Source organism: Uranotaenia lowii, chromosome 2 (genome assembly GCF_029784155.1).
Source record: "Uranotaenia lowii strain MFRU-FL chromosome 2, ASM2978415v1, whole genome shotgun sequence".
NCBI lineage: Eukaryota > Metazoa > Arthropoda > Insecta > Diptera > Culicidae > Uranotaenia > Uranotaenia lowii.
This window is the reverse complement of record NC_073692.1, coordinates 216,990,562-217,009,163: the sequence shown is the minus strand read 5'-3', so window position 1 is coordinate 217,009,163 and position 18,602 is coordinate 216,990,562. Positions and strand designations below refer to the sequence as shown.

At 41.2% G+C, this 18,602-nt stretch overlaps 2 long non-coding RNA genes across 2 annotated transcripts; both read left to right on the top strand.

The window, feature by feature from the left end:
• The first annotated feature begins 81 nt into the window (after positions 1-81).
• LOC129747957 (uncharacterized) lies at positions 82-2,387 on the top strand. The gene is made up of 4 exons (XR_008737613.1): positions 82-529; positions 606-669; positions 734-804; positions 865-2,387. It is a non-coding gene; the product is annotated as an uncharacterized LOC129747957 (long non-coding RNA).
• Positions 2,388-8,337: 5,950 nt separating this feature from the next.
• On the top strand, positions 8,338-10,295 carry LOC129747821 (uncharacterized). The gene is made up of 4 exons (XR_008737582.1): positions 8,338-9,248; positions 9,325-9,388; positions 9,453-9,523; positions 9,584-10,295. It is a non-coding gene; the product is annotated as an uncharacterized LOC129747821 (long non-coding RNA).
• The last annotated feature ends 8,307 nt before the right edge of the window (positions 10,296-18,602 follow it).

Genomic DNA, 18,602 nt, shown 5'->3' with positions numbered 1-18,602 from the left:
TGTTCATCTTGTTATGTTTGCCAAGTTTCGCATCCGAACAGCAATGCGGATTTGACGTTTGAGTTGAAGATTTGTAATGATTTAGTTTACGCCCTGTCGATTAGTAGTGAGCCACTGCATTTCAGTTGCCATAAAAAAGCTAAAGCTCAAAACCGTGCTTAGAAATAGAAAGCTAAATTATCCGCTCGACGCGCCATCTTCTGGTCGGTATTCACAACAGTTAGGCTTCTTACGATTTTGCATCGTGATGAGATCCACACTTGAACTCATTTAATTTTTGCAATAAGCTGATCGGGGTTGCAAAAAGAGGCGTATAAAAAAATGTTACCTTGTCCTTGAAATTTTGCACAAAAGCCCACCAGCTAGGGTGTATGAGATGGGGTGCAACACACACAACTGCCGGTGGCTAAGCCATCATTTGGCGCGGGTTAGATTGGGGGGATCGTAGCTAGTCTAGTCGGCTATCGTAAGTCACTTTGGTGAAATCCGTTCAGCGAATAACATCGAGCTCGACCGCACTTGAAGGCTCGTAAGTGTAAAAACGTGCCAAGCTATAGTTAGAAGCCTACCTAATCTAATTTGCTAATTTCTTTTTGTTAATTCAGAATCAGCAATAGAGCTATAAGGCTACTCTAGTGCACAGTTAGTGTGGCTTCGAAAATTGCACTAGTAAGTAAAAGTTGTAAAAGTGTTAGCGTGATCTAATAAATTGTTTTAATGTGAACAAATCTAGGCAAACTTGCATTGACCCTAAGTCGAGTGAGGTTTTTTATTCGCTGTGAGCAATTTAAGCTAACTCAGCAGGTAAGATCGGTAACACCAAATCTGACAATATGTGGTTCTAAACAATCTCGTTGAACATAGGCAACCCACTGTTCAACGTGGGTGTTTGTTGGGGCTTATTTCGCTGCCAATCTCGGGGCCAAGAAGACGGTATCCACAACGGTGGTTTGGAGTGGAACACGTGCTACAACCGTAGTATTGTTGCCAATATTAGGAGAGCTCGAACACGGTGTACGATCAACACACCGGTCTCCATACGGTTCCGCCGAGCCCGTCGATTGAAGGCTTCACCACCGCTAAGCCATCCGAGAATCAACCACTGCCACGTGTTGGAAAAGCCATCGTACTAGTTAAGTACGAGTCGTGTTTTGGCGCGTTAGCTGAGACACCAACCACATGGTCGCCTCTGGTTATTAGTTGGAGGTTGGAATCTACCGATGCGTAATTTGGTTTGCTGAATCGAAAAGGTCAGATTAGATTAAGACACTTGTGAATAATCTTAAGAGCTATTATGATTAGTGACGTCACTCAGGGCTACAGGAACACAATGAACGCTACAATTAAACATATTGTGTTAGCTCAATTGAAAGTCGTGTGTTGAAATTGGTGGGAAGCGTTGACGGTTTCATTGATTTGGTTTGCGTGGGAGTAAGATTTTGATTTGTCCGCATAGTTGTGGGTTGTGCAATTCATCTCATACTTGTTTAGAAAAGTTAGGGCCGCAACTCGATTGGTAAGTTGGGAAGATTAAGTGGGACTGAGTGTTAAAACTGTTAGCCCGCCTTGAATCAGAGTCTCTAGCCGGGACACAAATCGCGCACCAACAGCCTCTCGGTTTCCGGGAGTGGCGCTATAAGCTGTTGGCTGTTTCGGGAACTAAAACATTCGTTACAAATCTGGCGCCCAACGTGTGGGGCTCGTAAAACAGTTGAGTTAAATACAGTTAACCTAAAAATATTGATTTCATAACCACAAAACTTGGACACATTAGAACCAAATTCGCTTACGTTGATCAGACCATCGCAATCGTAAGAATCATAAATTCGTTTGTAAAGTTATTCGTATGATATATTATTGAATTCGTTAATTAATTGGTTTGGATTATTTGGTAATAGTATTAGACAAAGTTTATTATTGCATTTTTTTTTAATTTTGGATTGGATTGGATTAGTTTGTTATTTTTTGTCACATATATTTGAATTATTTAATTATATCTTTAGTTTCCAATTACGTGCAAAATGGAGCATTACCACATTAACGCAGATCACCTCGAGGAAGAGGAATTGAATTATGAGCTTGCTTTAAGAGGAGCCAATGTTAATGAGCCTGTACAATCAAAAAGAAGAACTTTGCGAATTTTGTTGCGTGATCAAGAAGATCCTGCGACGATTGTTTACACAACGCCTCAAGCATTGACAGACGACTTTGTTCGTATAACAAGTAAATTGAAAGAAATTGAGCAAACTTTGAGCATTGGACGACCTCATGGTAGCTTGTACTCTCGATTAGTACATTACCACAGACGGTTAGGGAGATACACACCGAAAAACGAATTGGAGCAACAAAACCAAATAGTTTTGAAAAACCTTGTAAGCGGTTTGGCAGAGAGATTTTTCAAGATAGATCTAAATTTATTAGCCAAAAGTTTTTCAAAGATCCAAATAACCTGTAGGGATACAACGAAAACAACGGAAACTCCTGTTGCTGGTCCGGACCAGAATACTTCCGATACGATTATGACCACTCCTCGGGTATCGGAGTCGATGCTCGATATTCCGACTGCATCAGTTAGGGATATGTCCGGGTCGCAAGCAAACGTTTCAGGTGTAATAGAGAATCCTTCCGGTGCGCAAAATGTCATGTCTGATAATCAAACTAACTTCGTCGAACCTCAAATCTCTATTTCCGGTACGCAACCAAATATCGTCGGTTCGCAAACATATTTCTCCGTTCCGCCAGGATATATTCCAGGCTCGCGAGTACAAGTTTCGGGTACGCGAGTCAACACTTCGGCTACGGAGGCACAGATTTTCGGCACACAGGCAAACGAATCGGGTGCGAGATTAAACGCGTCGGAAATGCAAATGAACATGCCTAGTACGTCACGCGGTCACGCGGTTTCGCAGCGAAATTCGTTGGATGATCAATCTCCGTTTTTGGGATATGATCTCATGTCGTTGCGTGCACAAGAAAATATCGCGATGCGTAACAGAACCCAATTGAATCGATTACCGTTTTCGAGTCTGGATCGTGAAATAAATGGTCAGCCGGTGGCCTCGGCGGGTAATAGACTTAATGTCTCTCAATTGACGAATGATGGGGAACCGTTTCTCCCAGATTACGCGCTCAACCACTCGACGGCTAACAACGTGTCCAATTTGGGACTTGCAAGAAATCCGGATTTTCCTAGATCAGGCGATTACGAATATCTTCACGTATCAGAAGTCGAAAACTACATTCGGGTGTATGTTAACAGCCTTGTTGATCAAGGACCGGTACGGTTTGATCGAGCGGTAGATCGGAGGACTATCGATCAATTAGTCGAGAATATCGCGAATGTAACTTTACAAAATCCGAGAAATTATCAAACTCCGCAAGCTAAGATTTCGAGCTTGTCTCAACGCGTAGATCCAGGTAATTTGAACCCTTTGAATGCCTCGAGTCTTTCGAATCCAATGGTACCTCCGTGTACAGTACCATTTACGCGTGAATATATGAATCCTGTTGCTTCTGGTGATAGACTCGATTCGCTTAATCCTCCACAATTATCTTTTCCTCAAAATTCACAATCAGCGCCTCCATCACCATACCATGGTGCAAGGTTTATTCAGGCTCCTCAGCGGAGATCAGGGGAAGCTTTATCAGGACCATACGGTGCTGTAGGGAATATAGTTCAGCCAAGACGACTCCCGTATCAACAATGTAACATTATCGAAAAATGGCCCAAATTTAGTGGAGATTCAAACCCTGTACCTGTTGTAGATTTCCTGAGGCAAATTGACCTCCTGTGTCGTTCATATGGCATCGACCAAGACGATTTACGAATTCATGCCCACCTTCTGTTTCGCGATGAGGCTTTCATTTGGTACACTACCTATGAAGAACGTTTTACTTCTTGGGGTAAGTTAGTCGAAAATTTAATGATGAGGTACGATGATCCCAATCGTGATCGATCGTTTCGTGAAGAAATGCGGGCTAGGAAACAAAAACCAAATGAAAAATTTAGTGCGTTCCTTACAGAAATTGAGACCCTTGCGAGAAGAATGACGAAGAAAATGACGGAACAAGAAAAATTCGATATCATATTTGAGAACATGAAACTAGGGTATAAACGTAGGCTTGCCCTGGAGCCGATCTACTCAATCGAGCACTTGGCTCAACTTTGCTACAAATTTGATGCTCTTGAGACAAACTTGTTCGGTTTAAAACCATTAAATCGAAACGCGTTACTAAATTATCTAGACGAGGAAGAGGTAGACGAAAACGAAGATTCTGGTAGCCGTTTAGAGAATGAAGAAGTTCTTGTCATGAAGACCCAAGCCGAAAGAAAAGTTAATAATGATCGTTTGAAGAAAAATGAAGCAGAAAACCAGGCCAGAGATGGTATCGTATGCTGGAACTGTAGAAAAGTAGGGCACATGTGGCGGGAATGTGACAAGACGAAAAAAATATTTTGCCATATGTGTGGGCAGGCTGATACTACTGCGTTTCAGTGTCCAAATCGACATAATCTGCGCTATACAGGAAATAGCGACTCAAAAAACGAATAAGGACGGGAGGTATTGGGAACCTAACTCCTGACCATAATTTCGCTCAGGTTCCTAACCAGAATTTTCACTACTTCGAACGTACCTTTCATATCAATACTATGTCTCATAAATGTCCCCATATTACCTTGAAAATCATGACCGAAAAGGTTGTAGGACTCGCTGACACCGGAGCCAGTGTTTCGGTGATCAGTTCGTTGCCTTTAATTGACAAGCTCGGCTTGAAAATCAATCCCTTGAATCTTAAAGTATCGACAGCTGATGGGACCGCCTATCGTTGTCTTGGTTTTGTGAATCTTCCATTCACTTATCAGAACACTACACACGTGATTCCAACGGTCGTAGTACCAGAGGTTACAAAACAGTTGATCCTTGGGATGGATTTCCTTCGAAAATTTGGATTTGAATTAACGCGTTCCGATAAGTCGTTCGTGGATTTAGGGCCGTCTAAAACTGAGGAACCTAACTCAGTAAACCAGCTAACGTTGATTGAAGATTACTTCAGTGATAAACCAGAAAAGTTCTGTTTCCAACTTTCTCCGGAACAGAAATCCGAAATCCCTTCTCAAGACCCCGTTCAAGTAGAGGATGACAGTTTAGATATGCCTACGATTGAGATTCCAGATAGAGTAATTGAAAAACCCGAAGATATAATAACTGAACATGACCTTACAGTCCAACAGCGATCGTGTCTTTTCGAAGCAATTTCAGAATTACCCGTCACGGTTCATGGACGTTTGGGACGAACTCATGTCTTAAAGCATTCGATTGAACTGCTTCCCGGTGCAAAATCGATTAAATTTGCCACCTACAGATGGTCACCTAAAATAGAATCCGTGTTAGACGTCGAGATCGAGAGAATGCTGAAACTTGGTGTGATTGAGGAATGCGATGGCCCCGTTGATTTTTTGAATCCTTTATTACCGGTTAAAAAGGCCAATGGCAAGTGGCGTATCTGCCTAGATTCGCGACGCCTGAATGCAGCCACGCGTAAAGACGATTTTCCATTTCCGAGTATGTTAGGAATACTGCAACGTATTCAGAAATCCCGTTTCTTCTCGGTTATAGACCTCTCGGAGGCCTATTACCAGGTAGGCTTAGAGCCGTCCGCTAAAGACAAAACTGCATTCCGAACTACAAAATCTATGTTTCGTTTCACCGTTATGCCTTACGGATTAGCAAATAGTCCGGCCACCATGGTGCGCCTCATGTCCAAAGTGATTGGTCACGACCTCGAACCACGAGTGTACGTTTATTTGGATGATATTATCATCACGTCGCTATCGTTGGAAGAACACTTCCGTCTGATCAAGGAAGTCGCTGTTCGTCTAAAACGAGCAGGGCTTACCATTAATATCACCAAATCTCGTTTCTGCCAAAAACAGGTCCGTTACTTAGGATATGTGCTTTCCGAAGATGGTTTATCCATGGATGTCGCGAAAATTCAACCCGTTCTCGATTATTGTACTCCAAAATCCGTTAAGGATGTTCGAAGACTTTTGGGACTCGCGGGCTTCTACCAAAAGTTCATCAGGAATTATTCCGAGATCACAACTCCAATTAGCAATTTGCTGAAGAAAGGTCGTAAAACGTTTACTTGGACCGAAGAAGCCGATGAGGCCTTAGGGAAGTTAAAATCTGCTTTAGTATCTGCCCCAATTTTGTCCAACCCCGACTTCTCCATCCCATTCATCATCGAGACAGATAGTTCTGACCTCGCGATAGGATCAGTCCTTACACAAATCCAGGATGGCGAGCGTCGATGTATAGCATACTACTCGAAGAAATTATCAAGTACTCAACGAAAATATAGCGCCACCGAGCGTGAATGTCTCGCAGTTTTGCTCAGCATCGAGCATTTTCGACATTTTATCGAAGGTAGCCAATTTGTGATACAAACGGACGCGATCTCGCTCACCTTTCTAAAAACGATGTCCATTGAGTCGAAGTCCCCAAGGATCGCTCGATGGGCACTTAAATTATCCAAGTACGACATGGTATTGGAATACAAAAAAGGATCCGAAAATATATCTGCCGATGCACTATCCCGTAGCTTATGCGTTATCGATACCCCTTTGCCGGATTTGTACATAACTCAATTAAAAAGACAGGCAGAACAATTTCCTGACAGGTACAAAGATTTTAAAATCGTTGATGACAAGCTTTTCAAGTTTGTCACCAACACTTCGTTAGTTGAAGATCCCGGTATGAAGTGGAAGTACGTTGTTCCGTTAGCAGAGCGAAAACCGATTATTCAAGCAATTCATGAGAAGGCCCACTTGGGTTTCTTAAAAACCCTGGCCAAGATCCGCGAAAAGTTCTACTGGCCACGGATGTCTTCCGAGATAAAACGATTTTGTTTCTCCTGTATGGTTTGCAAAGAGTCAAAAATTCCAAACGTGAATGTAACTCCTACTTGTGGGAGTCCGAAAATGTGTTCTCGTCCGTGGGAACTAATTTCTATGGATTTTTTGGGACCATACCCACGTTCCAAAAAGGGAAACGTGTGGCTCTTAGTCGTTACAGACTTCTTCACCAAGTTTATAATGGTCCAATGTATGAGATCGGCGACTGCAATCGGTGTTTGCACATTCGTCGAGAATCAAGTTTTCACTCTATTTGGTGCTCCTTCAATTTGTATCACGGATAATGCAAAAGTCTTCTTATCCGAACCGTTTGAAAAATTACTACTCAAATACGGGGTGACGCACTGGAACCTTTCGGTTTACCACCCCAGTCCGAACCCGACAGAGCGTGTGAATCGCGTTATTGTCACCGCTATACGTTGTGCTTTAAACCGCTGTTCGAACCATAAGACATGGGACGAATCGATTCCGCAAATCGCAATGGCCATCAGAACCAACGTGCATGACAGCACTGGCTTTACGCCGTACTTTTTGAATTTTGGTCGCAACATGGTTAGTTCTGGCAAAGAATATGAACACCTACGAGATTTAGTTCTAGATCCTGACAAACAGGAATCGTGTTTTAGTCCTGATCAAAAACGATTATGGGAGACAGTTCGCGAAAATCTATTGAAAGCCTATAAGCGCTATTCTATGCCCTATAATCTTCGTGCAAACCAAAAACACACCTTTGCGTGTGGTGAGATCGTGTACAAGAAAAATGTTCACTTATCGGACAAAGCGAAAAATTTTGTAGGAAAACTAGCTCCCAAATTCACAAAAGTTCGAATACGTCAAAAATTAGGTACTAGCACTTACGTCTTAGAAGACTTGGATGGTCGAAGAATTCCGGGAACCTATCATGGTTCATTTTTAAAAAGGCAGTGATCTGTTGCATCAATTATATTTGCATCATTTCTTTCTCAGCTATGTTAGTTTGCCATATGCAGCTAAACAAAAAAACAATTTGTTGGAAACACTCTATTGAGGAATCCTAGAAGCGTAGGCGTCAAGATGTCATTTTTTGTTTCCTTCGTCGACCTTTGTTGCGTAATGTACGGTAAGACGATCTTCTTCTTGCCAGATTACGTCTTTGTTCAAACGCTCCAATATCATTCAACATTGCTCCGCACGTCTAAAATAGTCACAGTAAAATAATTAGTTACAGAAATTCAATCAATATTATTGCTACTTACAGTTTTTCAGATTTCCTTTTTGTTTCACCAATTCGTCAATCCAATAGTCCGGTTTTGTTTTCTTTGCAATTCTTTTCAGTAATCAGCATCCAAATCCTTTTTTTTTTTGCAGTAATTTGTTCCAAAATCCAAAACTCAATGTAGAAATGTTCTCAGTTTTCAGAAAGTTGTTGTTTACAAATGAAATGAGCTTTTATGGCTCCTTTGACGTTTAATTTGGAATCCATACACTAGGATAAATATAGGTTTTAGTATTATATATTTCGCGGTGTTATTGTGAATTCAGATCTATACTGTTTTTCAAGTAATTATTGGAGTTAATCGGATCATGTAGGATAAAATTAGTTTCCAGTATTCTGGAGTTTATAGGTTTGGAAATGGGTAAATTTTCGAAATTTTCGGAGTAACTTGGTACCATGACCCGTGGTAATAATGATAATTGGTTAAATTTTCGAGTACATTCGAAGTGAATTGGTTCTAATGCGACTGTAAATTGGTTAAAACGACACCGCGATAGTCAAATACAGTAGTTTTATCTTATGTAATGCTAGATGAAGTAATCTATAAATTAGTTTGTTCATTGTTATAAAAATTTTGAAATTTTATTTCAAAATTTTTATTTTGTTTGCATCGGCGAATATGTAATGATTTAGTTTACGCCCTGTCGATTAGTAGTGAGCCACTGCATTTCAGTTGCCATAAAAAAGCTAAAGCTCAAAACCGTGCTTAGAAATAGAAAGCTAAATTATCCGCTCGACGCGCCATCTTCTGGTCGGTATTCACAACAGTTAGGCTTCTTACGATTTTGCATCGTGATGAGATCCACACTTGAACTCATTTAATTTTTGCAATAAGCTGATCGGGGTTGCAAAAAGAGGCGTATAAAAAAATGTTACCTTGTCCTTGAAATTTTGCACAAAAGCCCACCAGCTAGGGTGTATGAGATGGGGTGCAACACACACAACTGCCGGTGGCTAAGCCATCATTTGGCGCGGGTTAGATTGGGGGGATCGTAGCTAGTCTAGTCGGCTATCGTAAGTCACTTTGGTGAAATCCGTTCAGCGAATAACATCGAGCTCGACCGCACTTGAAGGCTCGTAAGTGTAAAAACGTGCCAAGCTATAGTTAGAAGCCTACCTAATCTAATTTGCTAATTTCTTTTTGTTAATTCAGAATCAGCAATAGAGCTATAAGGCTACTCTAGTGCACAGTTAGTGTGGCTTCGAAAATTGCACTAGTAAGTAAAAGTTGTAAAAGTGTTAGCGTGATCTAATAAATTGTTTTAATGTGAACAAATCTAGGCAAACTTGCATTGACCCTAAGTCGAGTGAGGTTTTTTATTCGCTGTGAGCAATTTAAGCTAACTCAGCAGGTAAGATCGGTAACACCAAATCTGACAATATGTGGTTCTAAACAATCTCGTTGAACATAGGCAACCCACTGTTCAACGTGGGTGTTTGTTGGGGCTTATTTCGCTGCCAATCTCGGGGCCAAGAAGACGGTATCCACAACGGTGGTTTGGAGTGGAACACGTGCTACAACCGTAGTATTGTTGCCAATATTAGGAGAGCTCGAACACGGTGTACGATCAACACACCGGTCTCCATACGGTTCCGCCGAGCCCGTCGATTGAAGGCTTCACCACCGCTAAGCCATCCGAGAATCAACCACTGCCACGTGTTGGAAAAGCCATCGTACTAGTTAAGTACGAGTCGTGTTTTGGCGCGTTAGCTGAGACACCAACCACATGGTCGCCTCTGGTTATTAGTTGGAGGTTGGAATCTACCGATGCGTAATTTGGTTTGCTGAATCGAAAAGGTCAGATTAGATTAAGACACTTGTGAATAATCTTAAGAGCTATTATGATTAGTGACGTCACTCAGGGCTACAGGAACACAATGAACGCTACAATTAAACATATTGTGTTAGCTCAATTGAAAGTCGTGTGTTGAAATTGGTGGGAAGCGTTGACGGTTTCATTGATTTGGTTTGCGTGGGAGTAAGATTTTGATTTGTCCGCATAGTTGTGGGTTGTGCAATTCATCTCATACTTGTTTAGAAAAGTTAGGGCCGCAACTCGATTGGTAAGTTGGGAAGATTAAGTGGGACTGAGTGTTAAAACTGTTAGCCCGCCTTGAATCAGAGTCTCTAGCCGGGACACAAATCGCGCACCAACAGCCTCTCGGTTTCCGGGAGTGGCGCTATAAGCTGTTGGCTGTTTCGGGAACTAAAACATTCGTTACAGATTCGAATTTTCGTTTGTAGAGATATTTGACGTGAGCGCCAGATGTTGCGGAGACTCGCAAATGCAAATCAGACTTCTCTGATCCGGGTTTCGATGTCTTCCCTGGTACCACCAGCAGGCGTTGTGTGGCTACCAAGATACTGGGAGCACTTCACTTTCTCAACCTGTTGCCCAGCTACCATGAAATGAAACTGAAGGATTTTCCTGTGTTGATCTCCATCGACTTGGTCTTTCCAACATTGACTTTGAGAACTACAGCCTTGGAGCTTTCGGTGAGGTCGTCGAGTTTGCTGTGCATATTTTGTTGTTTTTGGGCGAGCAAAACAATATCGTCTGCCAGGTTAAGGTCGTTTAGCTGCTCCATTGTCGAAAGATTCCACGGTAATCATCGGTTTGGTCTACAGTCAATTGATCCAGTCAAAATCTCATCCATTATAATGGGAAAGAGCACGCTCCTTGTTTTAAACTCAAAATTAAGTAGTTTTGGTTCAAAACAGCACTTCAGTTGCAGCCCTCAACTTTGAGTAAGACTGGGTAAACGCAAAAACTAAGTTCTGACTGGCATACTCAAACCTAAGTTTGAAAGCGAGTTCCATTTTTTGAACTTTCTTTATGCCTTTATTCGTAGCTACCCAAAATGCAGTTCTCGCAGCCGAACTCGCTAAGTGCTTTCAGTTCAACATACGCGAGGAGGGTTCAATTTTTAGTTCATTAGATCGATCTCAGTTTTGCTCCTTCGACGAAGGAAAAATGGGATTAGTTTGAGTTCGCAGTTCGAACTCCGTTTTGAACCATCGCAAGGAGGAAAAAGGGAACTCAACTTTAGTTCATACAATCGAAATATGATTTGACCACGGTCAAACAGCACTTCAGTGGCAGCCCTCAGCTTTCAGTTTGACTGGGCAATAGCAAAACTAAGTTCTGACAAGCATACTCAAAACTAAGTTCACAAGCGAGTACCATTTTTTGAACTGTTTTTTATGCCCTTGTTCGTAGCTACTTGAAATGCGGCTCGGCAAAAATGCCACGAATGGGATTAGTTTTGAGTTCGCAGTTCGAACTCCATTTTGAACAATCGCGAGGAGGAAAAAGGGTACTTAACTTTAAGTTCATAGAATCGAACTATGTTTTGATCCTCGGTCATACTTAATTTTGAGTTTAAAAAAAGGAGTGTGAGTATCGGTGATAAATACATCCTTGTCTCACTCCAGCAGTTACTGGGATTGGTTCGGACAAGACACCGTCGTGCAAGACTTTGCACGAAAATGCCTCGTACTGTGCTTCGATGAGATGGACTAGTTTCTCTGGTATCAGAATGGGGGTAGGCTTAATAGCGGCACGTTATCCAAACATACGGGAAAATTGTGCCTAGCCTTTTTTTTTTTAATCCAAGATTTCATCATTTACCTGAGAAACCTGTAAAACCTATAAAAGGAAGAAATTAATTCAATCTATTTAAGATGGCATAAAGCCTTTCCACTAGGGATTATTAGCATTAAAGCTCTTTTCTACATTTGGTAAGGAATGATAGAATGTTTTTTAAGTTGAATTTCTTAAACTCAGATTCGCTTAAAGCGTAAGATCCCAGAGTACGAAAACGTAGTCTGGCAAATGAGGGACAGTTACATATAAGATGGAAGGGATCTTCCACATCTGATTAACAACTACCACATACTGGAGATTCAACACGCTGAATGTTGTGCATGTGATAGTTGAGTTTACAATGACCGGAGAGTGCTCTGATCAAGATGCTGCAATGAGATTTATTTAATGTTAATAAGTAACTCGATATGATTGGAGATGGTTTTTCTAAAAATAATTTAGTTTGACGACAAGTGTCCAACTCTTCCCAGTATCGTTCATACTGGTTAGAGGACCAAGCTTGAATTTGGTTTCTGAACCAACATGGTGATATTGGGACAGCCGGCTTAGGTCCGCAAAATTCCTTTTCCGATCCAGCTCTAGCGAGTTCGTCGGCGCATTCGTTTCCAAAAATTCCCTTATGTCCGGATACCCATAGAGGGTTCAATCCATTGCCTTCAGCAAGTTCTTCGATTGCTTTCCGGCATGCGATTACCAGTTTTGATCTAGAACTGGAAGCACTGAGTGATTTGATAGCTGTTTGGCTATCTGAACAGAAATAAATTGTTCTGAACATAATCTTCTTTTGAAGTGCAATTTGCACTACATACATAATAGCATATAGCTCAGCCTGAAAGATTGTACAATATTTTCCTAGAGGTTGAGCATATTCTATGTTCAACTCGTGACAGTAAATTCCTGCACCTGCACGGCCGTTTGATAATGAACCGTCAGTATAGAATACAATATGAGAGGACATTTGGTCCTCTACGAAACCTGATAACCATTCTTGAGGAGAAGGAAATTTGACTTTAAACCCCATGTAGGGAAAACTACTCGAGAGTGTTAAATCGTTTGGCACTAGATTAAACTTGTTTAATCTAACTTATTCAGGCTACACATTTGTATGACTCGATGATCTTTCGATATTTCCTGACAGCCAGAGACCAACTGGCTGTAGACGAAAAGCACATGAGAAGGCTTCCTGTTTTAGGAACAAGTGTAGAGGTTTGATAGAAAACAGAGCCTCTAGTGCTGCAGTAGTAGTTGTAGTGAACGATCCGGACATCCCCAAAAGACACATTCTTTGAAGGTGATTTAGTTTAGTCCGAACTGTTGCAACTTCTCCTTTCTTATTATCGATTTTGGTTGATATTTTTCGGTGAAAATTAAGTCAAATCCAAACAACTTCTTTACGTTTCGGCTTACTGTTTTGTTTCGGCCATCTTCAGAAAAACTGTATTTCAAAAATATAATATAATACAAAAAATGTTTTGTTAGAATAATCACACAATTTTCCGTCACTTTTAACTACACTAGAAGCACTTACAATTGTTTCGCCGTGTGCTTTCCTAACGGCTGTCTAACTTACTTTGAGTCAGATTTTGAATCGCTTCTAGTAGCTTGCGTTTTGCGTTCTTGGTGACGTCGTGCAGTCGGTTGTTGTCGTCGTGTTTGGGGTCGTCGTTTTCGAATTCTTTCTTGAGAACTGTGGCGTCGCTCTTAGTTTTTTTTTTTTTTTTTACAACTATTTGGCTTAACCTCTGATACATAGCTGGCCAAGTGGGTATCGAAAATGCTATTAATCTATCTATTAATCTATGATACTACTGATTACAAATCGATTTCACAATCTATAAAAAACTGAGCTATTGTTTTATAAATTTGGATGTCACATTTTTTCAACAGGATTTGGATGTCAGGAACCACGCGTTTGTCCAAAAGTATCCTCCAGATGATGCTCCGTTTTGCATCGAAGTTAGGGCATAGGAAAAGGAAATGATCAGGATCTGCATGTGTTGCTCCACAGTTGCACATAGCGTTTGGTATAATCCTATTTCTATGCAAGTGCGCAGGTAAACGGGAGTGATTACTGATCAGTTTTGATAAAATTATTATTTCTCTTCTGTCGAGTTGCAGCTGATGAAACCATGGGAATGTGTTAACTTTAGTCAAAATACTATGACAAAATCGACCTTTGAGTCCAGCGTTCCACGCACTTTGCCATCGATGCTTGGCGTTTTGTAAAATCGGAAAAGAGAGATCATGACTTGTGATCGTGTATTCCTCTGGTATGCCATCTCTACACGCCAGTTTTGCTTCTTGATCAGCCCATTCATTTATCTGGATGCCTCGATGTGAGGGAACCCATACAAAATTAATTTCAGTACCCTGACGTTGAGCTGAAGAGGTCATCTTTTTGATATCATACCATGCCATGGAGTTCGACGATCGAAATTTGTTGCTTTGAAGGCTACGAAGACTGCTCATGCTATCAGTGATGATAACATATTTACCTGTTGGAAGTTCGGAAATAATAGAAACCGCTTTCCGAATGGCAAGTAATTCCGCTGAGTAGACATTCATTGAAGGATGGAGTTTGATGCTACATATTGCAGCATTAAAATTATTGACTACTGCGTAACCAACACCCAGTAAATCCTTTGATCCGTCTGTGGCCAAAACGTAGTGTCCCGCATATTTCTGTTCCAGTAAATTGTCGACTAATGTAACAGTTGGAGTTTCCTGTTGTTGTAGATTGGCAACAGACAAATCAATCGAAAGTGCCGTTTTTCTTACACCCGAGTTGTACAGGAAACATGGAAGATTATCCAGAGTATTTTGCAAGGGAAAAAAGTCGTTCAGGTGCTGTAGAGCCCGTCGAATGCCAGTGGCGAAGGATCTCGTTTCCAGAGTTGGTTCTACAAACTGCTGATGCCATGATTTCAAAAATGCTCTTCTGTTGACGAAGCGTATTGCCGATGAGTCTCTTCTTATACTTAGTGGACAGAGGCCAGCCAGGACATCAAGCGATCCTGTATGTGTAGTTTTTGTAGACCCTAAACATACTCGGATGCATGCCCACTGGATTCTGTCTAGTGTTAGGCTATCCTTAGAAGTCAAGTTTGTCATCAGCACGGAACCATACTCAATGATCGACCGAATGCACGTTTTGTAGATGTGAATCATTGCTGATGGGTGCGCTCCCCAGTACTGTCCAGCGATACTTCGAAGAAAATTAATATAGAGGGTTGTGCGTTTTTTGATTAGCTGAATATGGCCTGTCCAAGAAAGATTTCTAGTCAAGTGCATGCCTAGAAGTTTCATCGAACTAACAAATTGCAACGGTTCATTATGCATCACGATATTAGGCACTGTACGAGGTTGCCGATTTGTGATTAGAAGGCATTTACTTTTTGTTCTGGAGATTTCCAATCCAAGGAGCGTAAGACCATGAATCAGAATATCTATCCCCGACTGAAGTGCTCTGCAACTGTTGTCCAAATTGTTTCCCCTGACAGCAAGTGTGGTATCGTCAGCATAGTTAACCTTGATCACTCCTGACGGTAAATTACGCAACAGTCTTGTCATTATGACGTTGAAACAAATCGGGCTGAGGGGTGATCCTTGAGGGAGGCCTTTCCAGGTTGTTCTTTTTATCATACTAAGATCATTTCGACTTGTTGATAAAATCCTTTCCCTAAAAAGTACATAGATACTGCGAGTGAGACATTCTGGTACTTCTAGTGCTCTTAGTTCTTCAACGAGTAATCCAATTTCAACATCATCGTAAGCGCTTTTGATGTCCACGCTGCAAACAACAACATGTTCTTGGTTTTCTAAGGCATCTGTAGCTTCCTCCAAAAGAGGAAAAAGGGCGTCCATGGTTCCTTTATTTTTCCTGAATCCGCAAATTTCACTAGGAAATATGTTGTTGCTTTCTAATTTTTCTTTGATTAGCATTTCGTAAATTTTGCGAAAGCACGAGGCTAATGCTATTGGACGAATACCGGAAGCTACGAGGGTATCTTGGTTTGGTTTAGGGATTGCCACAATTTTGAAAATTTTCCAAGCGCATGGTACCACTCCATTGGAAAAAACGTCGTTGTAAATTTTAGCTAAGCAGCGTAAGGCAACAGGTGGAAGATTTTTGATGACTGAGTATGGGATCAGATCTACTCCTGGAGCTGAATCTTTCCCAGTTTTCATAACTGATTCGATATCCCGAACCGTGAAAGAAGAATTTTCCAAATGTTCATCACATTGGCAAGTTGAAAAAACCAATTCAGGACCTATCGAAGATTGCGGTGCTATTTTGTCCAACAAGCTGTTCAAAGTGTCCTCTCCAATTGCTTGAGCCGAAGATGTCGCACCATTTCTAAAATTCCTAGCTAATCTCCACAGAGAATGCAGTGTTGTCGTTGAATCGAAATCGTTGCAGAAAGAATGCCATGACTCAGTTTTCTTCCGTCTTACCAGACTTCTAAATATTCTTTCTTTAATCGCATACCGTTCATAAGACTCAAGAGAAAGACTTCTTTTCCAACTTCGAAAAGCTAAGCGGGTTGCTTTTTTAGCTGCAGTCAACTCTTGATCCCAATATGGCTGTGGACACTTGTTGAGATTTGAACCTCGTCTTGAAGTTGGAGTTGCGTACTCCAAAGCTTCCCAGATTTTTTGAAAGAAGTCTTCGAATGTTGAGATGTTGAGGCCAGATATATCATCTTCCAATTTGTCAGAGAACATCTGCCAATCAGTTCTCCTAACATTTAATCTCGAATTCATGCGGTGGATTACTATGCTATTAGATCCAAAAGTAATGGGGAAATGGTCACTACCATTTGGCGAATCCATAACGTTCCAATCAAAGTCCAGACTTAGATCAGATGAAACCAGAGTGACGTCAATAGCACTCCACGTCCGGTTTACATCATATCTAGTTGGACTGCCAGTGTTCAGCACAACAAGATTACTGCATTCCAAAGTCTCAGCTAAGTTTAAGCCACGAGTGTTATCCGTTTCATTGCCCCATAGCATGTGTTTGGCATTAAAATCTCCTCCGATGATACACGGTGTAGGGATCGCAGCAAAAAATTCCTCAAATTTTGTTTTGGCCACTACCGCTTGATGATGAATATATAATGAAACCACCGTTACAATTCCAAAACTGCTTTTGATTTGACATGCGGTGTGCTGGATATCGAAGATACCAGGGACAGTAAATGCTACCGCCCTCAGTTCTTTTCTAATGGCAAGTGCCACTCCCATAGAATTGCTCCTATAATCGGTTCTAAATACATCAAACTGAGGAATAATAAATTTCTTGGAGCGGTCCAAATGCGTTTCATTCAACAAAATTACGTTAGATTCCATTGAATTAATCATGTTAATAAGCGACGGTTTTTTGGTTAAAATTCCTCTACAGTTCCATTGAATGCAACGTAGTGGAATAGCAGAACTTTCTTCAATCGATGTGAGCGTCTATCATAAACGCAATGAACCTAGATATCCTCTCACATTCTGCATCAAAACGGTAGTTATTTTCTCCATGAATTTGTCCCTCAGCTCTTCATCCTCTATTTCGCCTAAAATCCTCATCACCTCATCGGATCCGATGCCTGCCTGAATAGAGTCACAAACCCCTTCTGAAATATTTACTTCAAGTTGGGGAAGTTCTTCTATTAGGTCATCATCATCACCACATCGTCGTTTTGCACTTACTCGAATACATGATGTTGATACTGGAGAGATGGATAAATTTTGTTGCTTTTGTTGTTGATTTTCTTGGATGCGATTTGTATTTGTTGTTCCTGGGTCACAAAACCAATCCGTTTGGCCTTGTGAAAAAGTATCGTTACGTTCTTGGTCCTTCTGTTTTTTCAAAATCAGCTTTGGGCATTGTTTGTGATTATTTGCTCTGTGCGGCCCTCCACAGTTCACGCACTGAGGCTCGTCAGCAGAGCAAACGTGTTCAGCATCACCAGTTCCATTGAGGCAGTTGTTGCACCGCACCTGGCTTTTGCATTGGATTTTAGAGTGACCAATACGCCAACATTGTCCACATTGACGTACAGGAAAAACGTATTTTTTCACGGGGTAAAGCACCTTACTCAACTCAACGTGTGTCGGTAATTCAGTTCCCGAAAAGGTAAAGATCACTGTGTAGAGCGGTGTTTTGGTGCTTTCATCATTCTTATTCCTAATAATCCGACGAAATTCAAGAATCTCAGCATTTTCATTTTGCATTAACTTGCGTTTATCATATGAAACAGCCGTAGCTAATTCATCATCCTCAACACTCGTTTCAATATATGCCACTCCAAGACACTCGACTAAGCGCTGTGGTATCATAAAGCGAAGGTCATCACCCTTTTTCTCAGCAAGACTGTTTGCAGCTTCCTTTGTTCGCATCAATATTTTCATCTTCTTCTTAGACATCGGTGTTGCACGAATGTATGCATTGCCATACTTTTTAATCAACGATTTGGCAAGTTTTGCACAAGCCAAATGATTTTCATTTGATTCGGCGATCACTAAGTATGGTCCTGGGTGCTTTTCAGGATACTTCCTTATCCGTTGAACCTTAACTTGGTTCTCCGGATTATCCTCTTGGGCCATTCTCCGAGATAGAAGTATGAAAATCGAACGAAAAAAAAGGAGGTAAGTATTTTGATAACAGCCAATGAAAAAAATGATGCGATACGTACCGTAGCACAGGCGAGACTGGTCGCTCTTAGTTTTTTGATTATGTTTTTAAGAATTCTCCTGAATAGTTTTCTACGATCCTTCCGTACTTTCTCGTCCCCATCAAATCATTTGATCAAGAAAAGAACATCCGTTTAAA